The following is a 27,597-nucleotide window of genomic DNA, read 5'->3' as shown; positions in this document are numbered from 1 at the left end:
TCAGTATATAACACCAAAATCAAAGTGCAGTTAGTATTTACAAATTACTTTTACAGTCGTTTGATGATATTTCATTACACTTAATTATCATTAAATAATCAGTACTAAACCATGTCACATAGCGATAACACACTCCATGAATGTAACAATAACGATGTTAGGTTATAAGATCAGTGACAGGGTACTTCTCATCAGAATCGGAATTAAACGTTCACAACAAGTGTTCAGATATACGTGCCGGAGTCAGAAACAGAAAATGATGAGATAGAGAAGGTCAATTCAGATATTGATTGAGTAATTCAGTACGTAAAGAAAGCTAAGCTCATAATTGGGGGGGGGGGGGGGGTGAACAGATCGCGGTACGAGGGGAGGAATAGAAGATAGAGCTTTGAGTGAAATTGGGCTTAGTAGTAGGAATGTGAGAAAAAAACGGCTAAATGAGTCTTGCAATAAATTAGAGCTAGCAACTGCGATTACACTGTTACTAAATCACCAGACGAGGAGGTATATTTGAAAAAGACATGGAGATACGGGACGATCCTAGATGAAATACATTATGGTGAGACTGCGATTCCCAAATGAGATATTTTATTGCAATGCATAGTCAGGAGCAGATATTGACTCCGATCAGAATTTAGTAAGGCTGAAGGCTGGAGTTTATCAGAATCGTCCGGAATAATCAGTGTGCAACAAAGTTGGGTACTGAAGTGTTGACTAATACTTACATGTATTCGGAGTACTCTAAAGATGCTGCTACTGTGATAATCAATGCCAAAGTAGGTAGTCCAGCTGTAAAGAAATGGGTGTATCTAAGAAGGACAATCACAGAAGATAGACAGACCAACATAGCTACAAAGAATGTAACTGAGATGAAACCTTGAGTAACAGAGGAAACACCTCAGTCGACGGACGATGGAAGGATTTAATAAAATGCTAACGGGAATTCAGGAACACAAACAGATAAGTCATTGAGGAATCACATAATAAGGAAGTGCAGGTATACTAAGGCTAAACGGCTGTCAGAAAAATACAGAGAAATAGAAAAGGGAACAGCAATTAGAAAGATTGATTCAGCATCTAGAAAAGTCAAAACGAGCTTTGATAAAGTTCATAGCAAAGAAGTCAACATTAAGGTGCAAGAGTAAATGCGGAGTATAATCGTAGACGAGAAAACAGTTACATGGAAATAATACATTGAAACATCTATGATGGGGGAGAACTTTCTGTTGACGTCATGAAAGAACAAATGGGGGCCTATTTGGAAGACGGAAGGAATTCAGAAAAAATTAGTCAAAGTTTTACTGAGCTCTGGAAGACTTGAGTTGAAATAAGGCAAAAGGGATAGCTAACATTCATTTGGAATTTCTGTGCTCATTGGAGCAAAACGCTATCCAAGTTTGTTCAATTCTGAAGATAGCCGGGGCAGATGAGAGCGATAATTATTGCAAGATGAGCTAAACAGCTTGTGTATCGAACCTGGAGACAGGAAAAATATATAGCAGAAATGAAAAGAAAATTGAATGGTTTTTAATGACGATTACTTTCAGGTAAGGTAAAGTCATCAGACAGACAGTTCTGACGTAGCGCTCGGTAATGGAAGCAAGTCTTAAGACATATCAAGACACGGTCAAAGATTTATCGTTCTAGAAATAGAGCTCTACAAAATGGAAATGAGCGTTTGGTGTTATTGGCCGCCTTGGCCCCAGGTCCGGCCGCCTTGGTGCAGGTCTTACTACATTCGATGCCACACTGGGCGACCTGAGCGCCGGATGGAGATGAAATAATGATGAAGACAACACAACACCTATTCCCTGAGCGGAGAAAATCTGCGACCCAGCCAGGAATCGAACCCGGGCCCGTAGGACGGTAATCCGTCACGCTGACCACCTTCTTTTTATTTTTTATTTATTTTTATTTTTTGTTGTTGATCTCATTTTGTCCTAAAGTACTCGTTGAATTCGTTCGGGGCGGACGTCGATGACACCCGTTCAGGTTGTTCGTTGATCGGTTCGCTCAGTTTTTCGTCGTCCATGAAGACGAATGCCTCGCCAATATGTTGCCGATATGGTTGACCTATATCGCTCGGAGGATGGCATTGACGTATCGTACAGCCGTTACGGCGCTTTTCCATGACTACCAGTGGCGTACTTCGGTCCTACATAATGCCACCCCAAAACAGCAGGGAACCACCACCTTGCTGCATTCCCTGGACAGTGTGTCTAAGGCGTTCAGCCTCATCTGGTTGCCCCAAAAACCGTCTCCGACGATTGTCTGGCTGAAAGCATATGCTACACTCACCGGTGAAGAGAACGTGATTTCAGTCCTGAGCGGTGCATTCGGACCGTTGTGGGCCCATCTGTACCGCGTTGCATGGTATTGTGGTTGCAAAGATGGACCACACCATGGACGTTGGGAGTGAACTGCGCATCATGCAGCCTACTGTGCACAGTTTGAATCGTAACACGACGCCCAATGGCAACATAGTGATGACACCTGGACACTTACCGTGTTGAGAGCCCTTCCTGGCACAAAGTAACAATGCGTACGCCATGGAACCGCGGCATTGATCGTCTAGGCATGGTTGAACTACAGACAACACGAGCCGTGTACCCCCTTCCTGGTTGAATGACTGTAACTGATGGCTGTCGGACCGCCTCCATCTAATAGGCGCTGCTCATGCATTGTTATTTAGATCTTTGGGCTGGTTTAGTGACACCTCTGAACAGTCAAAGGGACTGTGTCTGTTATACAATACCCACAGTCAACATCTATCTTCAGGAGTTCTGGGAACCAGGTTGATGTAAGACTTTTTTTTTGATGTGTGTAGATCGGGAAGAAAAAGGAGACGACGATGAGTTGGGAGACATGATTCCGTGGGCGGAATTTCAGAGTGCACTGCAAACATAACCCTAGACAAGACCCCTGGAGTAGATGATACTTCCTCATAACTACTGATATCATTGGGAGAGACAGCCAAGCAGAACTGTTCCACCTTGTGTGCAAGATGTGTGAGACAGGCGAAATAGTCTCAGATTTCAAGACGAATGCAATAATTGCAATTCAAAGAAGGCATGTCCTGAAGATGTGAATATTACCGAACCATGATTTTAATAAGTCAAGGTAGCGTTGCGTAATACTGACAGGAATTATTTACTAACTAAATCAATTACTTGTAGAAGTAGATCTTATGGAACATCAGTTTGCGTTCGAAGAAATTTGAGTACACATGCGGCAATACTAACATTACGACTTGTCTTGGGGGACAGGTTAAATAAAGCCAAACCTACGGTTGTAGAATTTCTTGACTTAGAGCCTGGAACTGCGTTGGAATAGTGATCCTGAGGTATCACCCTTGTGTCCGTGTTAGCCTACAAATGAATTTGTTTTTTCATAGAATACACCAAGGGGGAACAAATGTTTCTTCTTTTAACCCAGACATGTTTCACTTAGTTACAGCACTATGTGTCTTTTTTAATTTCCTTTCTTGTTATCACGTGTTTTGGATTTAGTGGTTTTCTTTATTTTCTGTTACAGTTATTTCTCTTTCAGAGCTAGTAATTTTTCTGGTTTCCCCATTACCATCACTGTGAAAACTGCACTTGCAAACTTTCACTCTCTCACTATTCTCCCAATCCTGCAAGCAGTTACAAGAAAAAACTGTGAATGTTGAAAGGATAAAATACAGCGAGTGAAAGCTTATATACAAATTGTGCAGAGTTTCGGGTAGAATGACATAAAAAGGAAGCAGTGTTAGAGGAGAGAACGATACAGCACCCATCCCATCCCATGCCTAATGTTATTCACTCTGTACATAGAGCAAGCAATAAGAAACACCATACAAAAATATCTAGAAGGAATTGAAGTTCAGGAAGGAGAAATGAAAAGTTTCAAGTTTACCAGTGAAATTGTAGATCTTCCACACATAGCAAGGAACTTGAGAGGGCAGCTGAACGGAATGAATAGTGTCATGTAAAGAGGATATAAGATGAAAAACTTGAAAATTAAAACAACGGTAATTGATTGTAGTCGAATTTGTTCATGTCACGCTGAGGAGATTAGATTGGGAAATGAGATGTTAGATTTCTTTTCGTATTTGGGCAGTTAAATAATTGATGAGGGCCGAAGTAGTAGTAATATCAAAAGAAGACTGTTGAGGGGGACAATAACGTTTCTGAGGATAAGTGTTAGGAAGACTTTTCTGAAGATATTTGTCTAGAGTGAAGGCTTGTACGGAAGTGAACCATGTACGATAAGCAGTTCAAACGAGAGAAGAATAGAAGATTCTGAAATGTGGTGGTACAAAATAATGCTAAAGAGAAGAAAAGTCGATCGCGTAATTAATGAGGAAGTACTGAATAGAACTGGGTAGAAAAGGAATTTCTAGATATACCGGCTGATAGGACACATTCTGAGAGATCAAGGAATCATCTGTTTACAAAATGACTGGTATTGACGCTCCAGGAGGGCAGATGACGATGCTACCGGACGTGGCATACAGGACCCAGCGCCCAATCGCTAATTATTTGAATTTTCTGGTAGCAAAAACAGAAACCTCGACTACATGCAAATCGTATTTGAATGTATGAATTTATCTACCATTACGACTTGTAAGATACAAACTCGAAAAGTTGAAAAGAACTATTTGACATCTAATATGCTGCAACATTATAAATTTATTTATTATACTTCACAATAGAAATGACAACTATTTTCGCTATATCGCCGAAAATTCGATGCTTTTATTTTCCTTGTTAAATATTTGCATTATTAGCTATTTATATAATGAGCGAAGGTATAGTTTTATCCGTGTATTAACAGGAATAATATAAAGAAAGTACCCACAATGTGAGGGTATGTCAATGGTATCCTCACTCCTTAAATACCGGAATGTGTTCCAGTTACCGCTGTCAGAATACATAAGTAATTAAGCAGGAACGCAGAAAGGTGTATGACTCGAGCTGCTGTTCTTGTGGTCTTCAGTCCTGAGACTGGTTTGATGCAGCTCTCCATGCTACCGTATCCTGTGCAAGCTTCTTCATCTCCCAATACTTATTCCAACACACATCCTTCTGAATCTGCTTAGTGTATTCATCTCTTGTTCTCCCTCTACGATTTTTACTCTCCACATTGCCCTCCAATGCTAAATTTGTTATCCCCTGATGCCTCAGAACATGTCGTACCAACCGGTCCCTTCTTCTTGTCAAGTTGTGCCATAAACTCCTCTTCTCCCCAATTCTATTCAATACCACCTCATTAGTTATGTGATCCAACAAACTAATCTTCAGCATTCATCTGTAGCAACACATTTCGAGAGCTTCTATTCTCTTCTTGTCTAAACTATTTACGGTACATGTTTCACTTACATTCATGGCAACACTCCATACAAATACTTTCGGAAACGACTTCCTGACATTTAAATCTATACTCGATGTTAACAAATTTCTCTTCTTCAGAAACGCTTTCCTTGCCATTGCCAGTCCTCTCTACTTCGGTCATCATCAGTTATTTTGCTCCCCAAATACCAAAACTCCTTTACTACTTTAAGTGTCTTATTTCCTAATCTAATTCCTTCAGCATCACCCGACTTCATTCGACTACATTCCATTATCCTCGTTTTGCTTTTCTTGATGTTCATCGTATACCCTCCTTTCAAGACACTGTCCATTCCATTCAACTGTTCTTCCAAGTCCTTTGCTGTCTCTGACAGAAATACAATGTTATCGGCGAACCTCAAACTTTTTATTTCTTCTCCATGGATTTTGATAGCTACTCCGAATTTTTCTTTTGTTTCCTTTACTGCTTGCTCAATATACAGATTGAATAACATCGGGGAGAGGCTATAACCCTGTCTAACTCCCTTCCCAACCACTGCTTCCCTATCACGCCCCTCGACTCTTATAACTGCCATCTGGTTTCTGCACAAATTGTAAATAGCTTTTCGCTCCCTGTATTTTGCCCATGTTATCTTTAGAATTTGAAAGAGAGTATTCCAGTCAACATTGTCAAAAGCTTTCTCTAAGTCTACAAATGCTAGAAACGTAGGTTTGCCTTTCCATAATCTTTCTTCTAAGATAAGTCGTAAGGTCAGTATTGCCTTACGTGTTTCAGTGTTTCTACGGAATCCAAACTGATCTTCCCCAAGGTCAGCTTCTACCAGTTTTTCCATTCGTCTGTAAAGAATTCGTGTTAGTATTTTGCAGCTGTGACTTATTAAACTGATAGATCGGTAAATTTCACATCTGCCAACACCTTCTTTCTTTGGGATTTGAATTATTATATTCTTCTTGAAGTCTGAGGGTATTTTGCCTGTCTCATACATCTTCTTCATCAGAATGAAGGGTTTTGTCAGGACTGGCTCTCCGAAGGCCGTCAGTAGTTCTAATAGAATGTTGTCTACTCCCGGGGACTTGTTTCGACTCAGGTCTTTCAGTGCTCGGTCAAACTCTTCACGCAGTATCGTATCTCCCATTTCATCTTCATCTACATACTCTTCCATTTCCATAAAATTGTCCTCAAGAACATCGCCCTTGTATAGACAATCTATATACTTCTTCCACCTTTCTGCTTTCCCTTCTTTGCTTAGAACAGGGTTTCCATCTGAGCTTGATATTGAAACAAGTGGTTTTCTTCTCCACAAAGGACTTTTTAATTTTCCTGTATTCAGTATCTATCTTACCCCTAGTGAGATACGCCTCCACATCCTTACATTTTTCCTTTGGCCATGCCTGCTTAGCCATCTTGCACTTCCTGTCGATCTCATTTTTGAGACGTTTGTATTCCGTTTTGCCTGCTTCATTTACTATACTTTTATATTTTCTCCTTTCATCAATTAAATTCAATATTTCTTCAGTTACCCAAGGATTTCTACTATCCCTTGTCTTTTTATCTACTTGATCCTCTGCTGCCTTCACTACTTCACCTCTCAGAGCTACCCATTCTTCTTCTACTGTACTTCTTTCCCACATTCCTGTCAATTGTTCACTTATGGTCTCCCTGAAACTCTGTACAACCTCTGGTTTAGTCAGTTTATCCAGATCCCAGCTCCTTAAAATTTCCACCTTTTTGCAGTTTCTTCAGTTTTAATCTACAGTTCATGACCAATAGATTGTGGTCAGAATCCACATCTGCCCCTGGAAATGTCTTTCAATTTATAACCTAGTTCCCAAATCTCTGTCTTACCAATATATAATCTATCTGATACCTTCTAGTATATCCAGGATTCTTCCATGTATACAAGCTTCTTTCATGAATCTTGAACCATGTGTTAGCTATGATTAAGTTATGCTCTGTGTAAACCTCTACCAAGCGGCTTCTTCTTTAATTTCTCTCCCCCAATCCATATTCACCTACCATGTTTCCTTCTCTCCGTTTTCCTACTCTCGAATTCCAGTCACGCATGACTATTAAATTTTCGTCTCCATTCACTACCTGAATAATTTCTTTTATCTCATCATACATTTCATCAATTTCTTCATCATCCGCAGAGCTAGTTGGCATATAAACTTGTACTACTGTAGTAGGCGTGGGGCTTCGTGTCTATCTTGGCCACAATAATGCGTTCACTATTCTGTTTGTAGTAGCTTACCCGCTCTCCTATTATTTGCTTCATTATTAAACTTACTCCTGCATTAACCTTACTTCATTTTGTATTTATAACTCTGTATTCAACCTGACCAAAAGTCTTGTTCCTCCTGCCACCGAACTTCACTAATTCCCACTATATCTAACGTTAACCTATCAATTTCCCTTTTTAAATTTTGTAACCTACCTGCCCGATTAAGGGATCTGACATTCCACGCTCCGATCCGTGGAACGCCAGTTTTCTTCCTCCTGATAATGATGTCCTCTTGATTAGTCCCTGCCCGGAGATCCGAATGGGGGACTATTTTACCTCCGGAATATTTTACCCAAGAGGACGCCTTCATCATTTAACCATACATTAAAGCTGTATGCATTCGGGAAAAATTATGGCTATAGTGTCCTCTTGCTTTCAGCCGTTCGCAGTACCAGCACAGCAAGGTTGTGTTACAAGGCGAGATCCGTCAATCATCCAGACTGTTGCTCCTGCAACTATGGAAAAGGCTGCTGCCCCTCTTCAGGAACCACATGTTTGTCTCTCAACATATACCCCGCCGTTGTGGTTGCACCTACGGTACGGTCATCTGTATCGCTGAGGCACGCAAGCCTCCCGACCAACGGCAAGGTCCATGGTTCATGGGGGGGGGGGGGGGGGGGATGATTCGAGTACTACGAAGAATGAGTGAGAACTTATCAGGATATTTCCAACGTTCACAAATATACCGAAGTTGGGCTCAGAGTGGGATTCTATGTAACATATAAGTTCAAGTCCGCAGCATTTAAACCATGACAGTGCGACTTATAGAAACTGGTGTGAACATTTCTTTTCTAGTTGTGGAAAAAATATTTAGAACTTTTAGTTCAAAACAGATAAACTACTTTGTTATAAACTGCTGAATAAAAGATAAGTAAACATATACGAAACAGAAGACCTGTGAATCTGCTACAGTTATCTCAAATAAATGCAAAAATAATAAACCATCTTTAATTGTAGCGTACTACATAGAAATGGGTAATATAAACAAAATATGGACCGTAACTTACTTTCCTGTTATCTTTTTAATGAAACGATGGTAACGGTTTCTCAGTCTTTTTCCAGTCATATTGTCGATTACTACTTGCAGGATCCCGTGAAGTAGTGCAAGATATTATTTGGCCGATTATTATGTAGAAAAATATGATAAATTTTAATTTTTTATGTCCCATATGCATGAATATACACAAATGGCTGCTGCAGTAGATACCAGTTTCGAACTGACGCTCCCATTCTCAAACCACGTACTTTTTTTTTGTCTGTGGCGGTGAGTGGTTTGAGAATGGGCGGGTCATCCCGAAATCGGGAACCACTGCAGCAATAAATTAAACACTCGTGCAACTGATATGGAAAAATAAAAATTTATAAAATTTTTCTCGGTACTATGCAGTTGTGAACCTACCATTCCAAAGCAGCATACCTCGATTCGACCAACAATTATATTTTTCTGAGGATGTTATCTTAGATGAGACGAAGATATATGACAGAGTTTGATGCAATACGTATAGTTCACTTCTTTCCTTTGAGGAGACATGAAATAATTAAATGACGCACGTATTAGGAGAAGATAAATATCAACATACACAAGCAAGTCGGTCTGATGGGAAACGAGACCGCTGACGCTGCTGCGCTGCAGTCCCCGTACCTCAGCCGTCTAGTTCTTCCGTTTCCTCGGATGATCTCTGTGTTGCCATCTTTCAGCAGGTGGTGTCATTTTGGTATAACCACTGGTCCACCCTTCATGGGAACAAACTCCGGGGAAGTAAAGCTCTCCCAGCGACTTGACCTACCTCCTTTCGGTCCTCTCGCAACGAGAAGATCGTTTAGCTAACCTTTTTTAATCACTTATGTTTTAACTTACATATTGGGCGTTTTAACTAACGCCCCGCGGGCTGTTGATCACTTTTTACTATTTATCTGTCGTACCAATATGGCGTAGGATATTTAATCTTCAGTTGAGGGCCTTCGTTGTTCCTATGGCATATTTTATGCACCTTTCTCCAAGTCCCTGTTTTAAGCGGTGTTTCCATCCATCGATTGGGCTTACCGAATAGTCGCTTTGAACTCCTTTCTCGTCTTCGTGTTAACGGTTCTGACATGGGCGTGTATGAGCTCTGTTGTTTTTGCGCCCTAAAATAAAACAAGTTGCTATTTACTACGTACTGTTTATTAAACGTGACTTTCTGCTTGGCGATATCTTCTATAACACATCGAAATGATTTTATGTAAGTACAATATAACAAAATTATTTATATTATACACTCCTGGAAATGGAAAAAAGAACACATTGACACCGGTGTGTCAGACCCACCATACTTGCTCCGGACACTGCGAGAGGGCTGTACAAGCAATGATCACACGCACGGCACAGCGGACACACCAGGAACCGCGATGTTGGCCGTCGAATGGCGGTAGCTGCGCAGCATTTGTGCACCGCCGCCGTCAGTGTCAGCCAGTTTGCCGTGGCATACGGAGCTCCATCGCAGTCTTTAACACTGGTAGCATGCCGCGACAGCGTGGACGTGAACCGTATGTGCAGCTGACGCACTTTGGGCGAGGGCGTATAGTGGGCATGCGGGAGGCCGGGTGGACGTACCGCCGAATTGCTCAACACGTGGGGCGTGAGGCCTCCACAGTACATCGATGTTGTCGCCAGTGGTCGGCGGAAGGTGCACGTGCCCGTCGACCTGGGACCGGAGCGCAGCGACGCACGGATGCACGCCAAGACCGTAGGATCCTACGCAGTGCCGTAGGGGACCGCACCGCCACTTCCCAGCAAATTAGGGACACTGTTGCTCCTGGGGTATCGGCGAGGACCATTCGCAACCGTCTCCATGAAGCTAGGCTACGGTCCCGCACACCGTTAGGCCGTCTTCCGCTCACGCCCCAACATCGTGCAGCCCGCCTCCAGTGGTGTCGCGACAGGCGTGAATGGAGGGACGAATGAAGACGTGTCGTCTTCAGCGATGAGAGTCGCTTCTGCCTTGGTGCCAATGATGGTCGTATGCGTGTTTAGCGCCGTGCAGGTGAGCGCCACAATCAGGACTGCATACGACCGAGGCACACAGGGCCAACACCCGGCATCATGGTGTGGGGAGCGATCTCCTACATTGGCCGTACACCACTGGTGATCGTCGAGGGGACACTGAATAGTGCACGGTACATCCAAACCGTCATCGAACCCATCGTTCTACCATTCCTAGACCGGCCAGGGAACTTGCTGTTCCAACAGGACAATGCACGTCCGCATGTATCCCGTGCCACCCAACGTGCTGTAGAAGGTGTAAGTCAACTACCCTGGCCAGCAAGATCTCCGGATCTGTCCCCCATAGAGCATGTTTGGGACTGGATGAAGCGTCGTCTCACGCGGGCTGCACGTCCAGCACGAACGCTGGTCCAACTGAGGCGCCAGGTGGAAATGGCATGGCAAACCGTTCCACAGGACTACCTCCAGCATCTCTACGATCGTCTCCATGGGAGAATAGCAGCCTGCATTGCTGCGAAAGGTGGATATACACTGTACTAGTGCCGACATTGTGCATGCTCTGTTGCCTGTGTCTATGTGCCTGTTGTTCTGTCAGTGTGATCATGTGATGTATCTGACCGCAGGAATGTGTCAATAAAGTTTCCCCTTCCTGAGACAATGAATTCACGGTGTTCTTATTTCAATTTCCAGGAGTGTATATTGGGTTTGAGAAACAAATGAAATAAATGTATTCTGACATAATAGTCCTTACGTGCTGCTTTCCAGTTGCTTTTCCAGCCAAACATTATTGACCAAATGTAGTATTGTTGCTGAAATACGTAATTATGGATGATATCCTCTCCCAGTCATATGGGAATAATCTGAAACAAGATGTCCCCCCACATAATGCCAATGCCATGTATCTAACTGATATAGTACGATTTGAGAAGATACACATTCCCATCGGCATAGCCCGCATCTCGTGGTCGTGCGGTAGCGTTCTCGCTTCCCACGCCCGGGTTCCCGGGTTCGATTCCCGGCGGGGTCAGGGATTTTCTCTGCCTCGTGATGGCTTGGTGTTGTGTGCTGTCCTTAGGTTAGTTAGGTTTAAGTAGTTCTAAGTTCTAGGGGACTGACTACCATAGAAGTTAAGTCAAATAGTGCTCAGAGCCACTTAAACCATTTTGAACCATCGGCATACGGCACCGAGTAGCGCTGTCACTGTGTTGTTTCTCAGGAGGCGCCATTTCAGCCGATACCGTAGAAATGCTTCTTGATAATGGGTGAAATAATGTTCTCACAAGAAAAACTCCCCAACGCACTCGCATCAGAATTAGTGCTAAGGTATGGACAGATGGACATATCTTCAAAAACTGAAAACAGACCATGCATGAAAAGAGGAAGAAGGTGTACTGAAGTGTCAAAAAGAAGCAAAATCGAAACAGTGAACGGTCCAAGTTCAAATTGTGCAACATCGAGCGAATTAGTAGTACCACGGCGTCGTGGATATGTAGCCACGATCTTGGACTCCAAACGGAAGATTCGTCGACAAATCTGCCTTGTGCCCCATTTTTTTCACAAAGTTGTAAACTGTTCGACCGATCATTGACGTATCTGTTTGCTGTATTCAAATTTGTGTCTGTGTCGTGGTGCAACGTCCATTTGCAACAAAAATGTTTAAGATAGAGACCATTATTTATAGTTGAATCCAAGCAACTATTGTATTAGCAGCTGAAAGGAAGGGCTCTAGAATTGGAACCACAAATCTTTAATGACACGGCGACATGTCAACCGAATCATGATCCGGATTACACGTCTGATCCGTGATACCAGACATTGGTGGCAATATGTGTGTCATGACAGGAATCTCGTATCAATACAGCTAACTTGTACAGTCATGCTCAAAAGTATCCGAACAACCGGGATTGCATTTCGCCTGATACGCGTGCAACCCATTTAACGCAGCTGTCTAGCAGGACCTCTAATCCCTCCTCGGTATAGTCGTTTAACTATTGACAATGGTTCCAACAAGTCGCCACTAGAAAATACTGCTCTGTATCGCAATATCTCAAGATGTACAGATATACCACTATACTACAAATACCAGGGAACACCATATCACAGATAAGACTGTCCTTAAGGCTTGTAAGCTCACATTTATTACAATAAATGACATACCTGAAATGTTACCACTCTCATTATTACGTCAGATTGGTAATGCACGTAGTATGTTCGTCGTATTCATGATTGCCCCCTCAAAGTAACATACCGTACTTATTTTTTAGCACAAAATGACATTAAAAATTAAATTATTCAAGAGCAGCTAGTACAGAATATGCATGAACATCAACTGACACGACGAACCGTCTCGTTCTGCATATGGATTCAAACACAGGTCATGCAGACTAAGCAAAGATTTCGTGACTGACGGAAACTAACGGTCATTCCTGACAATGCATACAGACTGTGATACACCTCGATTTCAGACAGTATCAGTTGACAAATAACAACTTTAAATTACATAATATTTTTAACGGACAAGAAATCCTACCCAACATCTATTGCCCTGTTAACGAACTACGAGAGATGTTAAATATTGCTTCTTCACAAGTAATGTACTTGAAATGCCTTAAGGTAAAGATTTGTGTTGGACAGGGATTCGAACCCAGGACCTAATCACATTGTTATCGAAGCACATTGAACTATGCATATCGGATGTTCCCGGCAGTACCTATATGTTTTAACTGAAATGACGAGACGAAACATTAATTTTTTCCTTACCAGGACCCCAACCCGACACCTATCGCTGTTATATTCTAGAGAAATCGAACGTTAAATATGGGTCTGTTACACGAGCAGCGGAATTTGAACTAGAAATAATACGACTAAGAGTTCAGTGCTGACTGGAAACCGAACCCTACTCATATTGTTGTTGACTACACACAAAGAGACGTCTGCTACCGAATTTTTCTCCACCAGCAATCCTTGAAATTAGACATATCTCGCAAATATTTCTGTGTCTCACTAGGAGTCAAAAACGTCAGATATCAATAGTGTTGACAACGAACGAAAATACATTAAAAATCAAAACTTTTTCCACCAGCAGCTAGGTGTTCTCATGCTAGAGATTGATAATACATAATGAAAACTTTAGTTTTGGGCCAGGATTCGAACCCATGCACGCGCAATATGTGGAGATGTTGAAGATTTTGCAGTTTCGAACAAACAACAACTTGTAGTCGAGCTGTATTGTCACGAATGGATCAAATTCCGCGTTAAGGGTGGTCTGAGTTGCATTCCCAGTTCAGAACCAATTTTATCGACATGCAGAAGCTGAAATATAAGATGGAATAAGCGTACTGTGACCCTACATAGCGTTTGTTTCGTCACGAGAATGAAATAACTAGTATAATATAGGTTACTGGTGTTAGAGATTCTACATGTCGCCGCTCCAGACTTTATTGTGGTTCAACCTAACGTTTACTTGGTAGAGAAGGAATATCACGATTAATGTGAATTTCAGACCACAATGGCATTACACCTTCTTCACTTGGCGTAGCGAGAAGATAATAGAATCTGTCTCTCCCTAGCAAAAATCATCAGCAGAAGCGGGAATCGAACCTGGACCATAAGTATATGACCCTACTATAAGTCCAACAGACCACCGAATTCTATGCTTATGAGGCCACACTGGGTCGGAATCCTGACACACCGGCTACCTCTAGTTGTTTGCAGCATGTTCAGTACATTAATTTACTTGGTTGACCGAATCGCCATGAACTAGCTGCCGCAGTTACCCAATGCATACATTCGACTCTATTTTGTAATCACTGAAATAAAATCTCGTAACAGCCACCTACACAGATCTGCCAACAGTGTGGGATGCAGAAATTTAAATAGGTAGTGTTCCTTTCCACTTGAGCTACTCTATTGCACTATCTGTTTGTTGAAAACATCGTGCAGTGCAAATGAAAAGTATTTTCTACATTAGCTGTCGTGTGGTAGTGGCATTTTATTCTTCGTCAAACCTACTTTGACAGCTTTAACTCAGAACAAGTTTTCTACATGCATGTAATCAATAAACTGCACATGCTTATCAGACTGTTATAAAGAACATCAGAGAATTCGCATATATCATTGATGATTAATTTCTCTCTCATGTTTACTATTGTTTTAACAATACTAAAAGAAACCTTACGAAAATTGTGCACTGTATTATAAGAAATGAAAGAAAACTACCCATGATATCATTATGAGGATAGTCTGTTTTAATAAAACTGAGTATCTGTACACAAGTGTGCCTCTATTGGCACGAATTGGTAAAACACTACTCACTTTGATTTCAACTGGGGCTGTGTTTAATTAGTAGGCTGTGTCATATTCAAGAGGTATGCAAATGTGGCATTTCATAAATAAAGTTATGTATTCCTAGAAACCCAAATTCTGCTTGTCAGCAGCGGAAAGAGGAGTTACCTGTAGTTCAGCATTGTAAGTTTTCACCACTGCACTACGAACCGAAATTATTTTCTTGCGATTTCATTATCGATGTTTGATCTGACTGCTTGTAGCTCTTTCACAGAAGGGATAAAAACGTTAATGTCAGCGAGACTGGAACCGCGAAACATAAAAACGCTTCTTTTTAGGTTAGCACATAACCACATAGCCAGGGAAGAGGTATACGTTTTGGTATCCTCTTAAGATGTGCATAATGCCAAGAACTCGTAAACAGCTATGTTAAGGACGAGATTAGTTCGATATCCACGTGCAACGACTTCCCTGGGCTAAACATCGAAAATTTACAATTTTTTGTTACACCTCATGTGATAATAAACCAGATTATTCAATGGAATTGACAGGAAACATCTAGTGAACTTTGAGGCTTAATTCCGTGCACACCAGGAAGTAACTCGTCGATCACAGAGTTGCCAAACATACCATGCCATGTTGCCAAATCTCAGTTACATTACCAGCAGGAAGAAGTTGAACAGATGTGAGCCTACAGTGGACTGGGAAGTGACCGTAGCTGGTGTCTCAAAGTCGCAGCTGCTACTGCCTGGAATACATAATGCGTTTCATTCGCACTTTGTAACCAGGTTTAGGGACTGGAGTGTAGTTACTAATAATACTCAGAACTGACTGCGAACTAAGCATCATAAATCAGTAACTCTCATTGTTGTTTTTATATTTCTTTCGTAAGTGTACTCAAAACTAAGAAACTCGTTCACGGACGTTTTCGTGCCTCACCAATAGTATTGCGTAACAAACAAATACAAACAATAAAAAATTGTGTGGAGTGTGTGTGTGTGAGTGTGTGTGTGTGTGTGTGTGTGTGTGAGAGAGAGAGAGAGAGAGAGAGAGAGAGAGAGAGAGAGAGAAAGAGTGAGAGAGAAAAGAGGGATAGAGAGGGAAAGAGAGAGGGAGAGACCAAAATAAAAATGAACGAGAGAGAGTGTGATAAATTGTTGTAAAGAAATTGAATCGTGCTTTGTAAAGAAATCTTTCATTAAAATGAGACGTTCCAATCGTAACAAAATGTTGTACTCAATATCTACGCAACAAGTCAGAAACCAAATCTAAACTTGAATATAAAGACGACAGTTTTCGTAATAAACTGAGATTCCTATCAAGACCCTTTCATCCCTGTTAAGTAACCACGAAAGATGTCTGATATAGCTTCAATCAGAAGTAACAAGGTGTCCATTCATTTAAAGATGAAGCGCATGATGTGAAGTTCTGTGATGGAGATACGAACCCAACACGTAATCGGATTGTTAACTAAGCAAAATTGAATGTTACTTATCAGTTTTTCTTACCAGCAGCTAGGTGTTTGAATCTAACATAAGTATACAAATATTTGTGCCTGAGCGACAATCAAACCGCACACCTACCGTGCTCCTTTATCATCCACGCATATAGCTTAAGTATCAATTGCTTACTCACCAACAGTAAGATGTGTGCGTGTTTGACCAGAAGTAACGACACCCATTGCGATTGTTGGTAACACATGAAGAGACATTAAAAATGCACGTTCATTTTTACTAGCAGGCTGGTGTGCATGTGACAGGGCTTGAAATGAAATTATGAATATTTTTGTACTGGATCATAATTCGGACCCACATACTTACATTTGGAGGATACCTAGAGAAGATTGCAGTCTTGGGAAAAGGAACGAAATGATTGTACTATACCAAGAGATTGAGATCCTTGAAAGAGGAGATACGGATTCGAATCACAGTTCAGCACGATATTTTTAACGACTCTAATTCAATCAAGTACAGGTAAAGTAAGTGCCCTGTTCCTTTAAATGGCTACCGGTTCATCAAATAAAATAAAGTTTTCTAGTGTAAGTAAGTTCACTTGCGACAGTATTTCTGTTTCACATGACTTTCGCCTATGTCGTTTCCGTACGTAAAGGGGCTCTGTCCAGTTGGTAAAGAAGGAACCTGATGTTTAACGCGGATTCTCGATTATATCGTCTTTCTCTCGAGGTTCCCAGAGGTAAAGTAAATACGTTTGTGCCTCTTAAAAGTAAATATCTGTACGCACCCATTGCACCTGCGATAGTTCATTTCACCAGACCATTGTGGCTACATTTCCCAGTCCCAGGAGTGTGCTGTAACGGATGATGTGCTTACCTTACGATATCAGTCACGGTGGAAGAAATGCGAGTCTATTAAATGGTTAAGTAGAAGCAAGCTTCTGACGCGGAGATTATGCTATTCTCATTACATCGGGACAGAAAGACTCTTTTAGGCATTATAGCCTCGATGTGAATCCATTTGGAAATTTTCACCAATTCCGCAAATATCTTTGAGAAAATCCACTGTGAAGTGTGAAGTTACCGGATAATTCTATTATTACCGTCATTATTACTATCATTTTTTTCAAGCCGCTGCTGGAACACATATGCTTGAAGATCATTTAATGCCTTTTCGGCATTACAGAAGTAGTTGCCCAAGAACAGGTTCTTTCGCTGTCTACGGAATCCTTTTCATGTTAATATGAAACATCAGAAATTACTCCTAGATTACATTGAAACTAAAGTAATTGATGAAGACTTTATTTGCTAACATAAACGCGCTCCGTTTCTTCATTTACTGGGGCCTAGAATTGGCTGTCGAATGCTGCCAAACCAAAAGCCAAGGGATCTAACTTCATTCCGATATACGTCGCTGTCAGTTACTCCATATAATTTGGTCGACGTGACCTGTTATAAGTTGTGTATGACAGAGAATGTTGTATAAAATCAATTGTTTTCCTTTGCAATAAACAGGAAGATTTTCATTCTAAGCTATCAACGTCCAAATTTTTGCAATATTAGTCCAAATTTAACATTCGCTTCTATAATGTAGGAAAGTATTTCACAGTTCCAAAACCCGGATCCGACTCATTGACCTTACACTTGGTCGCAGACCATGAATTCTAGCTCAGAGTGACACCAGTTTAAGTACCTAATGTAGGGAAGACTGTCTGCCAGTGCTCCTTCTCACCATAAAATACGCTATTCACCCATTGGTCTCCATAAGTACACTGTAACAGTAATTTCTGTGTGTATGCAATGCATACGGATTGTAGAATTTAGTGGTGCTCTCTTCCACAGTACAATCATTTCGTTCCTTTTCCCAAGACTGTAATCTTCTCTAGATATCCTCCAAATGTAAGTATGTGGGTCCGAATCCTGATCCAGTACAAAAATATTCATAATTTCATTTCAAGCCCTGTCACATGGACACCAGCCAACTGGTAAAAATGAACGCGCATTTTTAATGTCTATTCATGTGTTGCCAACAATCGCAAAGGTGTCGTTACTTCTGGTCAAACACGCACATATCTTACTGTTGGTGAGTAAGCAATTGATACTTAAGCTATATTCGTGGATGATAAAGGAGCACGGTAGGTGTGCGGTTTGATTGTCGCTCAGGCACAAATATTTGTATACTTATGTTAGATTCAAACACCTAGTTGCTGGTAAGAAAAACTGATAAGTAACATTCAATTTTGCTTAGTTAACAATTCGATTACGTGTTGGGTTCGTATCTCCATCACAGAACTTCACATCATGCGCTTCATCTTTAAATGAATGGACACCTTGTTACCTCTGAATGAAGCTATATCAGACATCTTTCGTGGTTACTTAATAGGGATAAAAGGGTCTTGATAGGAATCTCAGTTTACTACGAAAACTGTCGTCTTTATATTCAAGTTTAGATTTGGTTTCTGACATTGGCGAAAATTTCGATAATTCATGACTCTTCATGGCTAGTTAGCAATATGAAATATTTGGATTAGATTAGAGTAATACTTGTTTCATAGATAATGAATACAAGATTTTGTTACGATTGGAACGTCTCATTTTAATGAAAGATTTCTTTACAAAGCACGATTCAATTTCTTTACAACAATTTTTCACACTCTCTCTCGTTCATTTTTATTTTGATCTCTCCCTCTCTCTCTCTCTTTCTCTCCCTCTCCCTCTCTCTCCCTCTCTATCACTCTCTCTATCCCTCTTCTCTCTCTCTCTCTCTCTCTCTCACACACACACACACACACACACACACACACACACACACACAAACACACATTTTTATTATTTGTATTTGTTTGTTATGCAATACTATTGGTGAGGCACGAAAACGTCCGTGAACGAGTTTCTTAGTTGTGAGTACACTTGCGAAAGAAATATAAAAACAACTATGAGAGTTACTGATTTATGATGATTAGTTCGCAGTCAGTTCTGAGTATTATCAGTTACTCCACTCCAGTCCCTAAACCTGGTTACAAAAATGCGAATTAGACGCTTTATGTATTCCAGGCAGTAGAAGCATCGTCTTCGAGACACCAGCTACGGTCACTTCCCAGTCCACTGTAGGCCTACATCGGTTCAACCTCTTCCTGCTGGTAATGTAACTGAGATTTGGCAACATGGCAAGGTATGTTTGGCAACTCTGTGTTCGACGAGTTACTTCCCGGTGTGCACGGAATTAAGCCTCAAAGTTCACTAGATGTTTCCAGTCAATTCCATTGAATAATCTGGTTTATTATCACTTGAGGTGTAACAGAAGATTGTAAATTTACGATATATAGTCCAGGGAAGTCGTTGCACGTGGAAATCGAACTAATCTCGTCCTTAACATAGCTGTTTACGAGTTCTAGGCATCATGCACCTCTTAAGAGGACACCAAAACATATACCTCTTGGCTGGCTGTGTAGTTATGTGCTAACGTAAAGAAAAGTGGTGTTATGTTTCGCGGTTCCAGTCTCGCTGACAATAACGTTTCTATCCCATCTGTGAAAGAGCTACAAGCAGTCCGATCAAACATCGATAAGGAAATCGCAAGAAAATACTTTCGGCTCATAGTGGAATGGTGAAAAACTTACAATGCTGCACTACAGGTAACGCCTCTTTATGCAGCTGACAAGCAGATTTTGGGTTTCTAGGAATACATAACTTTATTTATGAAATGCTACATTTGCATACCTCTTGAATATGACACATCCTACTAATTAAGCCGACCAGAGTGGTCGAGCGGTTCTAGGCGCTTCAGTCTGGAACCGCGCGACCGCTACGGTCGCAGGTTCGAATCCTGCCTCAGGCATGGATGTGTGTGATGTCCTAAGGCTAGTTGGGTTTAACTAGTTCTAAGTTCTAGGGGCTGATGACCTCAGATATTAAGTCCCATAGTACTCAGAGCCAGAGAGAGACTACTAATTAAACACAGCCCCAATAGAAGTCAAAGTGAGTAGTGTTCCACCAATTCGTGCCAATAGAGGCACACTTGTGTACAGATACTCAGTTTTATTAAAGCAGACTATCATCATAAGGTTATCGTGGGTAGTTTTATTTCATTTCTTGTAATACAGTGCACAATTTTCGTAAGGTTGCTTTTAGTATTGTTAAAACAATAGTAAACATGAGAGAGAAATTAATCATCAACGATATATGCGAATTCTCTGATGTTCTTTATAACAGTCCGATAAGCATGGGCAGTTTATTGATTACATGCATGTAGAAAACTTGTTCTGAGTTAAAGCTGTCAATCAAGGTTTGACGAAGAATAAAATGCCACTACCACATGACAGCTAATGTAGAAAATACTTTTCTGGCGTATTTTGGCACGATGCGCTCTCCGCATGCACAATAAAAAAGTTTCGAGATGCATATGCGGCCTGGTCGTCTATTACATCTGAAAAGAACAAAATGTCACCGAAGTTAGCCCTTTTTCCACATGCTACTATTTTGGGTTGAGAAGTGAGGGGAATTATGTTCAAACTTCCATTAGATCGATAACTTCAGCAGACAGCAGAATTGCGTTTTAAAAAAATGTAGTAATGATTGTATTCCAACTCGCGACATCTTACCTACAGAGCGCGACGCTTACCATTACGCTACTACCTGAAACGTAGTGCTGGCACCTCCAGAACCTCCGCTTTTCACAGTGCTGTGAGATAATGCATATGGCCGGATCTAGATTTCTGATGGACAGACAGTTAGAATTTATCTTTTGCAGTGCACGATGTTTTCAACAAACAGATAGTGCAATAGAGTAGCTCAAGTGGAAAGGAACACTACCTATTTAAATTTCTGCATCCCACACTGTTGGCAGATCTGTGTAGGTGGCTGTTACGTGATTTTATTTCAGTGATTACAAAATAGAGTCGAATGTATGCATTGGGTAACTGCGGCAGCTAGTTCATGGCGATTCGGTCAACCAAGTAAATTAATGTACTGAACATGCTGCAAACAACTAGAGGTAGCCGGTGTGTCAGGATTCCGACCCAGTGTGGCCTTATAAGCATAGAATTCGGTGGTCTGTTGGATTTATAGTAGGGTAATATACTTATGGTCCGGGTTCGATTCCCGCTTCTGCTGATGATTTTTGCTTAGGAGAAACAGATTCTATTATCTTCTGGCTACGTCAGGTGAAGAAGGTGTAATGCCATTGTGGTCTGAAATTCACAATAATCGTGATATTCCTTCTCAACCAAGTAAACGTTAGGTTGAACCACAATAAAGTCTGGAGCGGCGACATGTAGAAACTCTAACACCAGTAATCTATATTATACTAGTTATTTATATCTAGTGACGAAACAAACGCTATGTAGCGTTACAGGACGCTTATTTCATCTTATATTTTAACTTCTGCATGTCGATAAGTGGTTCTGAACTGGGTATGCAACTCAGACCGCCCTTAACTCGGAATCTGATCCATTCCTGGGAATGCAGCTCGACTATAATTTGTTGTTTGTACAAAACTGCAAATTCTTGAACATCTCCACATATTGCGCGTGCATGTGTTCGAATCCTGGCCCAAAACTAAAGTTTTCATTATGTATTATCAATCTCTAGCATGAGAACACCTAGCTGCTGGTGGAAAATAATTTTGATTTTAATGTATTTTCGTTCGTTGTCAACACTAACTATATCTGACGTTTTTGACTCCTAGTGAGACACAGAAATATTTGCGAGATAAGTCCAATTTCAAGGATTCTCGTGGAGAAAAATTCGGTAGCTGACGTCTCTTTGTGTGTAGTCAACAACAATATGTGTGGGGTTCGGTTTCCAGTCAGCACTGAACTCTTCGTCATAATATTTCTAGTTCAAACATGCTCAAATTCCGCTGCTGGTGTAACAGACCCATATTTAACGTCCGATTTCTCTAGAAAATAACAGCGATAAGTGTTTGGTGGGAGTCCGGGTAAGGAAAAAATTAATGTTTCGTCTCGTTATTTCAGTTAAAACATCTAGCTACTGCTGAGAAAATGCGATATGCACAATTGATTGTACTTCGATAACAATGTGATTAGGTCCTGGGTTCGAATCCCTGTCCAACACAAATCTTTACCTCAAGGCATTTCAAGTAGATTACTTGCGCAGAAGCAATATTTAACATCTCTCGTAGATCGTTAACAGGGACAACAGATGTTGGGTAGGAATTCCACTCCGTTAAAAATGTTATGTAATTTAAAGTTAATATTTGCCACCAGATACTGTCTGAAATCGAGGTATATCACAGTCTGTATGCATTGTCAGGAATGACTGTTAGTTTCCGTCAGTCACGAAATCCTTGCTTAGTCTGCATGACCTATGTTTGAATCCATATGCAGAACGAGACGGTTCATCGTGTCAGTTGAAGTTCATACATATTCTGAACTAATTGCTCTTGAATAATTAATTTTTTAATGTCATTTTGTGTAAAAAATAGGTACGGTATGTTACTTTGAGGAGGAAATCATGAATACGACGAACTTACTACGTGCATTACCTATCTGACGTAATAATGAGAGTGGTAACATTTCAGGTATGTCATTTATTGTAATAAATGTGAGCATACAAGCCTTAAGGACAGTCTTATCTGTGATAAGGTGTGCCCAGATATTTGTAGTATCGTGGTATATCTGTACATCTTGAGATATTGCGATACAGAGCAGTATTTTCTTGTGGTGACTTGTTGGAACCATTGTCAATAGTCAAACGACTGTACCGAGGCGCGATTAGAGGACTTTCTAGACATCTGCGTTATATGGGTTGCATGTGAATCAAGCGAAATGCAATTCAGGTCGTTCGGATACTTTTGAACACAACTGTACATCTGGTGAATGAATGAGGTAGGGGTCCTTGCCCGATTTAGGTGTTCGTATTAATGTGAATGGGATCATTTCCAAAGCATGATGAAATCATAATAGTTTGTCAGATAAGTTGCAACAAAGGGACGCAACAATTTCACAAACACACGGTTTCCGCTGTGCTCTAAGAAACGTTTATATTTAATGTTTTTGAAGGGTTCCTCATGTATGCCATTAAATCCTAAGTATGTCCAGCCGGCCGAAGTGGCCGTGCGGTTAAAGGCGCTGCAGTCTGGAACCGCAAGACCGCTACGGTCGTAGGTTCGAATCCGGCCTCGGGCATGTATGTTTGTTATGTCCTTAGGTTAGTTAGGTGTAACTAGTTCTAAGTTCTAGGGGACTAATGACCTCAGCAGTTGGGTCCCATAGTGCTCAGAGCCATTTGAACCTACGTATGTCCAAGCAAATCTGGGCATTTCCTGCAAGTTGATTATGCGCGAGAGCTTTGACATTGATAGCAGATACACGGTCACGTAAACAATACAGCTGTGTGTGTCTGCGCAACTTTGCTAAATGGCAGAGTCTTTTCACAAAGTATTTTACCTCTCTGAAGCGAAAATCATCTAACGCTTGCACAAGAGTTGTACAATTTGGAGGGATGGTAGTCGCGTCTGCTCCCACACCAAACTTATACAATATCTTATCTTTCTGTCCTGTGTAGCTGTCAAGTGGTAAAGCAAAATTTTTGTTCGCGTCAAGAGCATTCACACGTTCATTAAAATCTTTCACTTATCTTTTCTTAATTTTGCCTGACGCACCACAATTCACAATGACATTGGGGGTTTGCGTTCCATATACACCATCTTTTCTGCAGACATTAGTCAAATGTAGGTTAAAGAAATTCTGTTTCGTTAAGCGCATTTGTAAGGCGCAACTGTGGCAAGCGCCACGCTGCTGGTCCACCCTACATTTAGTGTCGTCTTCCTCAACTAACGACAACGTGTAGGTCTATTTGATCTCATAGTTATAACTGGACCGTTTTGTGTTGCTGACATACGCGTTTTCAAATGGCAAAATGGCTCTGAGCATTATGCGACTTAACTTCTGAGGTCATCAGTCGCCTAGAACTTAGAACTAATTAAACCTAACTAACCCAAGGACATCACACACAGCCACGCCCGTGGCAGGATTCGAACCTGCGACCGTAGCGGTCGCTCGGTTCCAGACTGTAGCGCCTAGAACCGCACGGCCACTCGGGTCGGCCGCGTTTTCATACTGTTGGAATTTGACGTTATTTGCTGTAATAAACTTCTTGGAACAGTACACAAGTTCTTCCAGTTTATTGACATAGATTTTGCTTGTTTATTTGGTAATCTTTCTGCTCGTTATTTTGAATTTTCTTTTGGAAGTGAATTGAATAGCAAATGAGGTGAAGCCTTAAATTCCACAACGAACCGTTCAGAATAATCTAAACACAATATTTGTTAGTCTGTAACACAATATTTGTAAGTCTCTAAGACAATATTTGTAAGTCTGTATCATGCACTGCACTTTTATGGCTTTAATAAATTGTTGGTATACATGATTTATCTAATTAAATGATGTTCCGTCTACCTCATCATCTACATTGGTAGTCTGCAAATCACATTTCAGTGCCTGCAGAGTATTTATCGAAGCACTTTCACAATTCTCTGTTATTCCAATGTCGTAAAGAACGAACACGCATATCTTCCCATACGAGCTCTGATTTTCCTTGATTTATCATGGTGATCGTATCTGCCAATGTAGGTCGGCGTCAACAAAATATTTTCGTGTTCCGAGGAGAAAGCTGCTGATTGCAATTTCGTGAGAAGGTATCTCGGCCTTTGTTTTAATGATGTCCATCCGAAATCCTAAATTATCTCAGTGACACTCTCTCCCTTATTTCACAATAATACAAAACGTGCTCCCTTTTTTGAACTTTTCCGATGTACTCCGTCAATCCTATCTGGTGAGGATCCCAAATCGCGCAGCAATATTCTAAAAGAGGACGGACAAGTGTAGTGTAGGCAGTCTCCTTAGTCTTCGGTTTCAACCCCGTTCCACGTCTTCTTTACAATATTTAGCGGTGTTGTTTCCCTCCATCCCTGTATGCTTATTTGCTATATTTGTAACTTCACTCCATAATCTGTGATTGCGTAATTTAATTGCTTTGGCCAATACTTCAAAATCGAGAATTTCCTTCATGTAACCAATGAAATACCTTCAGATTGACGTCGCAGGACCTCTTCTACATATTTTTCGTACAGATTATCTACATTCTCATCGTCTAGTACATACAGATCCATAGAGATCAGCAACGCATCTTCAGCACACACTTACTTTTTACCAACAAATGTAGGAAATAATTATAGAAATATTTCACAACAATCCTATCTCTTAAAGAACTTGTAGATACCTTTAAATTTGGTAAAACTTCGTGGGTCTTGTTGTGCAGGTCGCGAGCTGTATTTGCTAGATTCATATTGCCCACGGAATACCACTCTTGTAGCTAACACGCCCATGTACAAAGTTAGAAACAATCCACTGCCAGCCAATCATCTTCGTCCACGGGAATCCATTCTTCGCCGTGCACTGTAATCAACTAAAGTTCGTCATATGTTTGTTTTCTTTTGTCTCGATGGTTGTTTGCTTAGCCGTAGCGTCCTCATACACAGCAGAGTTACCTCTCATCGCAGTTACTGTTTACAGTGGGTTTCATACCAGTAGTAGGTTTGTGTTAAAGATCTTGTGTTTTGTCATCGGTACTAGACACTGGGACGATGAGCCTCCAGACGTATGTACTTCCTACTTGTTATACATAAGTATCTTAAGTTATGACTCTTGTATTCCTTTTCGAAGATTTTATTCTTGAATTCCTTACTTGTAGCATAGTTTATACCCGTTTAATTGCTGCTTACATTTCCGTGAGAGGTCTATGCTGCATCTCGCCTGCTCTCATTATGCATCACATTTATTGCTATTACCACGACTCATATTTTGTAACCGATGTACGAAAATTGCCAAGACTACAGAAGGAAAACACGTAAGTCAGTGACTAGAGAGACAGTTCATAATTTTTGTGAAAAAAGAATAAAAAAAAAAGAAATTGGCACGAGAGATATTTGAACATCGATCTCCCGCCATTCAGTCAATACCGTGACTACGGAACCACGCACGACGCTGTGGCTCTTCCAATTCGCTCGATGTTGCACTGCACACCTTTAGTTGGGAATGTTGACTGTTTATATTTTGCTTCTTGTTTCACAGTTCAGGACACCTGCTTCCTGTTTCCATGCTCTATCTGCGTTCAGTTTTTTACGAGCAGTCGACTGGCTCATCTGAAGACTAAAACTGAGAGGGGTGCGATGGTGAGTTTCCCTTGTAAGATAAAGCACTTACTCTAGATATATTAGTAAAATCTGTATAAGTTTCAGCATACCAGCCTCCCTGTATGACACGGCAGTTGCATAAGGATGGATAGTGTTATGTCCGTCTGCTGTCTGTCGAATCATTTAGTCTGTATCCTCTACTTATGCTGTGAATGAACTTTAGCTAACCAGAGGAAGCGCGCTAGTGGGAAGTTCATATTCACCCACCAGTTAGTCGCATTCGCTAACTATGTACATAGCTGTACCCAGTCACGTGACCTCACCTTCCGTTGGCCGCCGCAGCGACCCTGTAGCACGCCTGCTGGTGCGGTAGCAATGATGTAAACCACAGGCAGCGCACTGCTTGTGACTCTGTATCTTGTCAACCTGATCCGCTGGCCAGCTCTAGTGGAGTTACATCTCACAAAGCAGCCAGACCCACTTCAGCGTTAGACATATTCAGTGTAATTGACATACGGCACTGCATCCTATTTCGGTATAGAGTATTAATGACAATATTCACTGTTTAGAGAAATCCATTATTAATCTGTAGAGGGAACTGATGACTATTTCTCGTATTCTACTCCTACCGCAGACTAGTTTTCTACTCGATGAATATAGGCTTCCTTTAATAATTCACAGGCGAAGTTTTGCTACGAAATCTGCAGTCTGTGCAACGCCAGTAAAAGTTTCGTTTCTTTGTTATAGTTTTTTTTCATTTCAGTTGAAACTATTAATTAATATACGCTGTTGTCGATTTCGGTCATTATCGGACATCACCAGACCTTTCCTGCTTAATTATAGTCGAATGCGTAAGATTCGACTACATATAAGGCTGCCTACACATTAATATGTTAGTTCGGATTTAGTTCATTTTTCATTTCAGTTAAAACTGATTATTAATGTAGGCTATTATCGGTTTCGGTCGTTATCGACCATCGTCGGATCATTTCAGCTTAATCAGAATGCAACGCATAAGGTTCGACTCCGTGTATGGTTGTCTCTTCATTAAATGTTAGTTCTGGGCCTCTTTTCATGGTCTAAAGGTCATCATTTGACGATCAGTC

Source organism: Schistocerca piceifrons, chromosome 3 (assembly GCF_021461385.2).
Source record: "Schistocerca piceifrons isolate TAMUIC-IGC-003096 chromosome 3, iqSchPice1.1, whole genome shotgun sequence".
Taxonomy (NCBI): domain Eukaryota; kingdom Metazoa; phylum Arthropoda; class Insecta; order Orthoptera; family Acrididae; genus Schistocerca; species Schistocerca piceifrons.
Note: the sequence above shows the minus strand (reverse complement) of the source record.